Here is a 6,237-nt window from a genome sequence, read left to right on the forward strand (position 1 = left end):
GCCTCTGGTGACCTGACCTGAGGTCAGATCAACTAAAAATTTTCAGACCTGTTGCGTAGAAGCCTTTTGAGAAAAGTCACAAAATTTGAGCTTCCTAGCTCAACGCGTTTGGGAGAAATAACCAAAAAACCTCAGGGGGGGGGGCTCCTGTGACCCCCCCCCCCCCCGCCAGGAATAGGGTTAACGCATAAGTGATATTGCGATAAAACATACTCGGTGGTTACTGCAAGAGACTTTTCAATCGTTTCTCGACATTGCCCGAGCAAGGTTGCCCATGCAGTGATGACAGTAGCGTGAGTCTCCTAATGGACAGTGATGGCGACCCTACCATTATAGCTGTGGCGCCTGACCTCTGATAGCCGCTCGAAGCGCGCCCTGATACCTTTGAGCCACCGCAGGCGCTCACCGAACTGCCGAAGCGGCCGGCGGTCCGGCGGGCCGGGCTCGTTGGCGGCCGCGCTGCGGATCCGCGCCGGTTCTCGCTGATCCGCACTGGCCATTTCTGGCCGCGCTGGCCACCACCCAGTGTTTGCCGGGTGTCTTAGTGCCGCTCAGTGCCCTGAGCTGACACTAAACACGGTGGCTGTCTCCGCAGCGCCGCGGCGGCCGACTCAGTCCCCGCGGCCGGCCGGCGCCGACCCGCCCATCTGCATCGATAATGCCGCCGGGCCTGTCGTCGTCGCTGTCGTTTTGGTTCAAATGACGCGTGACTCCAGCGGCGTCCATTTCCGAATTTCGTCCGTGTCGACTCGGACCCTGCCACAGCTGCCAGACGGGTGCGGTGCACAAACCGTCCCATTTTCATCTGAAAGCAGATGTTTGATTAGATCGAAACCCAGGGCCAATGAGACGTGAAACTGCAGCCAGCTGATGTCCAGGGCGTTCCAGGTCACTGGCAGTTTACAGCTAGACGTGCAAGCATTCGCCGACCCGATAAAACCAGACCCGAACTTTCCGTCGATAGGCTGACCTCAGAGGTCAACGGGTACCTGAGACCTGTAAATACTAAATTTGCTATCCTTAGTTGCGTTTTAAACGGTCTACGCGTTTGGGCAAAACTCAAGCTAAATGAGAAGCGAAATGGCAAGGAGAAAGCAACGTCCCCTCGGCGGAGTGGATGTAAAAATCTGCATCAATAGGTCTAGCTTAGGCAAAATATTCAGAAGCATTTTACCCTTTTGGATCTGCTTACGACCGAGCTATTGAGGCAGCATTGTCAGGTTTTCATAAGTAATTAAATGTTAATCTGCCATCTTGATCACACCTGATCTTGTGACCAATTGACACTTTGTAACAGTGTTCGCCACGGGCCCCAAAATCCCCAGCCCAGCCCGGCCCGGGCCCATGGGTTCAGAGCCCGGCCCAGCCCGTAGCCCGCTCTTGGCAAATATGTCCAAGCCCAGCCCGGCCCGGACCGTCAAAAATAGCAATCTAGTTATTGTCTTAATCTATTGCTATAATAAGCATGATTGATTACACTATTTTGAGAACAATTCAAATTGCATGAATATTAACATGGCAATCATGACTGCCTTCTTTTCAATGAATATAATCATTTCAAGTACCTATGGCATAAATTTTTACAGTAACAGCAAGCACCTCAGTTAATTAGGTCATGATTACACACCTATAAAAAGTAAACATGATTATATTAACTACATTCTATGAGTAAAGTTATCTTGCAAGCTGATGTGTGTGAACATTATCATGCATAATTGGTGACTCTAATGCATACTTGAAGGAAGTATTTGCAACTTACTCTATACTTCCCAGCACTTACCAGCAGAAAAAAAGCTTGACTTATGGGAATTGATGAATCTGTCTGGGATTGACCTTGCTGTTAAATTCACTCCATTGATGCTGCAATATCAAAAGCCTGAGAAAGCATACAAAATAGGTGACACTAGCTTTAGCACTGTCTTCCAAAAAAAGAGAAAATCCATCCATTTATCAGCAAAACCGATTTAATCTATTTTCAATTCATGCCCACGTGTCAACCGAATCTCTCTGTGGACAACTATCTGCTGCTTTCCTTGCTACTTTATGTTAGGCTCCTTTCAAGATATGGATATCGCTAGCAGCGTAAGCAGAAAACATGGTAAGCTTGAAATGTCATTGGGTACTTTTGCGACTTTTACGCATCATCATCATCAATTGAAAATGAACGAACACTTATTGATTGTCGCTGCTGCGGCAGGTAGCGATTCTGACCAATTGTATAATAAAACATATATGATCAAGTTTTTTTTTTTTGTTTTTCGTTCGAGTTTTCAGATTTCATGATTTAGGTATGTTTTATTTTTTATTTGTTTTATTTTGTTTTTCACCTTGATACTTACTTAACAACGTATTTATTTCATAAACTGTTGTGTATACTACCTAGATGCCGCCACATAAACATAGCGCCGCCATGATCGCAAATTTTGTTGAGAAGGGGCCGGTTTGTTGTGATTTATTTTGACAAATTTATGGACATTTAAAGAAGCTTTCATCGCGAAACACTCTGTAGAATTCCTCGTTACTTACAGTGTGTTTCGTGAGTATCCTTTTAATGTTCTGTTCGTTAAAAAGCCGTCGGTGAAGGAAAAAAGACTATGTTGGAATTGTCTCACTATCGCCACATATAAGTGTTAAACTTAATGTAGCCCTGTAGCCCATCATTTTGAGTGGCTTATTAGTTTTTGGAGTTGTAGTGCTAAGTAAGTTATTCTGATAACTACATTTTAACTTTTATTATCAAACTAATGATGCTAGAGGTTCTCTGATATTTTTGGTTGTGGAATCTTATGGAAAACCCTCCTATGTGTGACATGATGTGATATTGGATAATTCTCAAGATTCCCAAAATTCAATATCAAGTAGGTTTTCTTTCACATTGCTTAAATTTGGTTTAGTTTTAGTATTTTCCCAGTGTTTTTTTTTTTTGCATCAGTTTCCAAATTTTCTTAAATTGACATTAGTCGCAAAACCCATAGTCCACAAAGCTCTTGGCCCGGCCCGTCCATAGCCCGTTAACTAATGATATTTGGGGGCCCGGCCCAGCCCGTAGCCCAGCCCGGCCCATGGCCCGTTGGGCTGGCCCGGCCCGTGGCGAACACTGCTTTGTAATGACCCCGTCACCTCAATGTTTTCATTTGAAACTTGCGATTAACCCGCGCCCGGCTGGGGGTCCTGGATTTCCACGCCCTGCTGGGGGGGGGGGGGGTGTTTGAACACCCCCCCTTGTAACTCGGCTCCTGGGCCACGTAGCGATACGCGGAAGGCGGCGTTCGAAAGAGCGTCAAAAATAATGACGAAATCACTTCGGTCAATTTTTTGGTCAGGTCAAAGGTCAGGTCACCAGAGGTCATTGAAGGCAAAATTTCGCCGATTTCCAGGTCGAATGTCGAAAATTTCCAAGAAGCAAACGCATAACTCGAGAACCAATAGAGCTACAGCGCCGCGGAAAAGCGCATTCGATAGCCCTATTAAAGCCCTTTCTGAGTTATTCTCTCGGATTTGACCTAACGTCAACGGTTTTGCCTGCAGGGGGCAAAAACTGCAAAAATAGCCGATTTTTTTCGGAAATGGTTTTTCTGCAATAACTTTTGACCCAAGCCTTGTACGAGCTTACTTTTACCGGCATTGTGTTCCTCTCATCAAGACGCATCGAATGAACTATAACTTGACCTTGAAAGGTCAACTTGAAAATTTGACCTCAGGTCAAGGTCATGACCTGACCGGAAAGAGTCATGTTGCATATCAGTCCATCCGTATCGTCGAGCTGAACACATCTAAGGCGTTTTCATCGCTCTACCATGCCTCTATCAAAAGTTATTTGCGAAAAACTGTTAGATACCATTCGTGACCTAAGATGACCTCAGGGCATAAACAAGGGTCACGGACACCATTTTCATGTTCAATATGTCTAAACCACTTGTAATTCGGTGTTTGGGAGTGTTTATAATGTCTTTAGTCCAAAAGAGGCGCACTTCAATTTTCTCCCATTGACTTATAATGGGGAGGTCGCAAAATTGACCTGACCTTAGGTCATCGATATCAAAATTCTGAGATATACATTTTGTACATGCTATAGCTCTTAGCAATCGCTGAAAGTTTCAAAGCGATCGGTCACTCGGTGTAGCTATGGCAGACATTGAAACTTTTTATGAGGTGAGGTCACTTCAAGTGACCTGGTGACCTAACCTTGAATGACCTTGGTGTGAAATTTTCACAACATGTGCAGAATTGATGCATGGTAAGGTGTACCAAAAACGGCGGGCGCGCGCAGCGCCGCCGTTTTTGAGATATTCGCGAAAAACCACAAGGGGGGTGTTCAAACACCCCCCCCCCCCCAGCAGGGCGCGGGTTAAGCTTATAGTAAAACTCATTAGGATGCTTTGAATGGAAGAGTTAGCAGAGCCGAAGACCACGCTATACAAAACTTGTTAGGCAGTCTCCGATCGGGAAATTCCGGGTTAATTTAGAGGTTATAAAGTTTAGCGTACCTTCATCCTCCCACTTCAACTAGCCTCGGCGGCTCCTATCAAACGAGAACTATCCCCGTGAGTTATCTCCACATATCGTTCTCCGGTGCGACTTGCACCGATGCTGAATCATCAGAAGTCGAGCTCTCTCCCAACTAAGATGAGTAGGACTGCCCCGTGACCTGGAAACTTGAATTGAGTGAAATGTGCCCGAACTAACGACACAGCTAAGCCATTCAGTCATTTGATCACAAACTTCATTTCTATTCACACCATAGCCTTCGAGTGCCATTCGTATGCTTTCTAGTCAAAGCACAGAAACTAAGTTATCCAGGCTTGGTTTCAGCATCCAGCGGGACATCGAAGATCAACAGGTTCGACTGGGCCGGGTCAGAAAGATTTACAGGTGCCGATTGCATTCTTCTCGTCCCTGCTTTGGCACCCAGGAGAACCATTCCAATGTACAGAGCTTCCACCGCTCGGTTCCTTGGAGGACCGACAACACGCATCTGGCCACATATGATCAGAGCGAGCTGCAGCTGTAGAAACGCGCTGACCAGCGCGTAATATCAGCGCCAGAAAAGCCTCTCAGTCTACCACCCTTGTGGCGCAGTTGGCAAATGCGTTCACGTTTGGTGTGGGAGGCCCTTGGATCAAAGCTGACCTCTCGCAGCGTTTTCCTCGGCCGGCTCCTACCCAGGAGATGGCAGTAACTGGGGAGTGTTCGCTCGGTCGTGGGGATTACCGCTGTGCCAGCCAGCGCCCCCGGCCGCAGGTACACGGGCCTGATCCGCCTTTAAACAGATCCTTCGGTCCGGTGACATGTCCCGAGGGCACGGCCTCGCTTCATGTCCCGGAGCAGCCCTCTGACCTGCCGGGCCCGAGAAATCGGGATAGCCCCAGCGTGCGCACCAGTGCGGTGCCACCTGGGGCACGTGAAAGGAAGCGTGCGGTCAAGGCTGTCCCGCGTAGCGGGTGCCGAAAACGATCCGTATCACTGCCGTGTATATAGTGTACTAACCCAGTATGAATGTGTGCTACTAACGACAAAAGCCCAGGTCGGGCACCAAAAATATTAAAAAAAAGCCTCTCAGTCTCCCAAAGCTGAACTCTGACGTCAATCAAAGCTGCAAAAAGCGCACGGTCTCCTGCGGTTACCGCTGGCCACTCGAGGCGCAATGCAGCGAGATCATATTTCAGCGAGCCGTCTGTGATCCCGGCGCTTACTTCACGTCCGACTGAGGCGAATCGAGCCGCGGAGAATGATGGCGTCTGTTTTCGAGACAAACACACTGTGTTTATTCGTGTGTTTATCCCAGCGGTAGAGGCGTCGGATCCAGTATACGACACTTCAGGGATCCTGTTACACCGAAAGTTGGTGCCAGAGGAAACAGGGTTCAGGGCCTCGTTTCATAAAACTCTGCCGTAACTTACACCTTTCCGTAATTCACACCCTTTCAAACTACGGAGCGCAAATAAATCCGTTTCACAAAGCCACAACTGGAATTGTTTACACCTCCGTAACTAGGCACATTTGCGTAGTTACCGTAATTTATCAAGCGTCCTACAAATTACAATTTCATGTCAACACTTATTTTTTTTACGAGAATTTATAAAACAATTATGTTGAATTTAAATCTTAAAAATTATGTATGAAAAAACAAAATTGATATTGATGACCATCCTTTATTAAAACAATATATTAAAAACAGCAGAAAGCCAGCTAAGCAGAAGTGCCTAACTACGAAAGTGGCGCGGTGCGGCGAATAAA

This window comes from Amphibalanus amphitrite, unplaced genomic scaffold, assembly GCF_019059575.1.
Source record: "Amphibalanus amphitrite isolate SeventyFive unplaced genomic scaffold, NRLGWU_Aamphi_draft 000102F_arrow, whole genome shotgun sequence".
Classification (NCBI taxonomy): domain Eukaryota; kingdom Metazoa; phylum Arthropoda; class Thecostraca; order Balanomorpha; family Balanidae; genus Amphibalanus; species Amphibalanus amphitrite.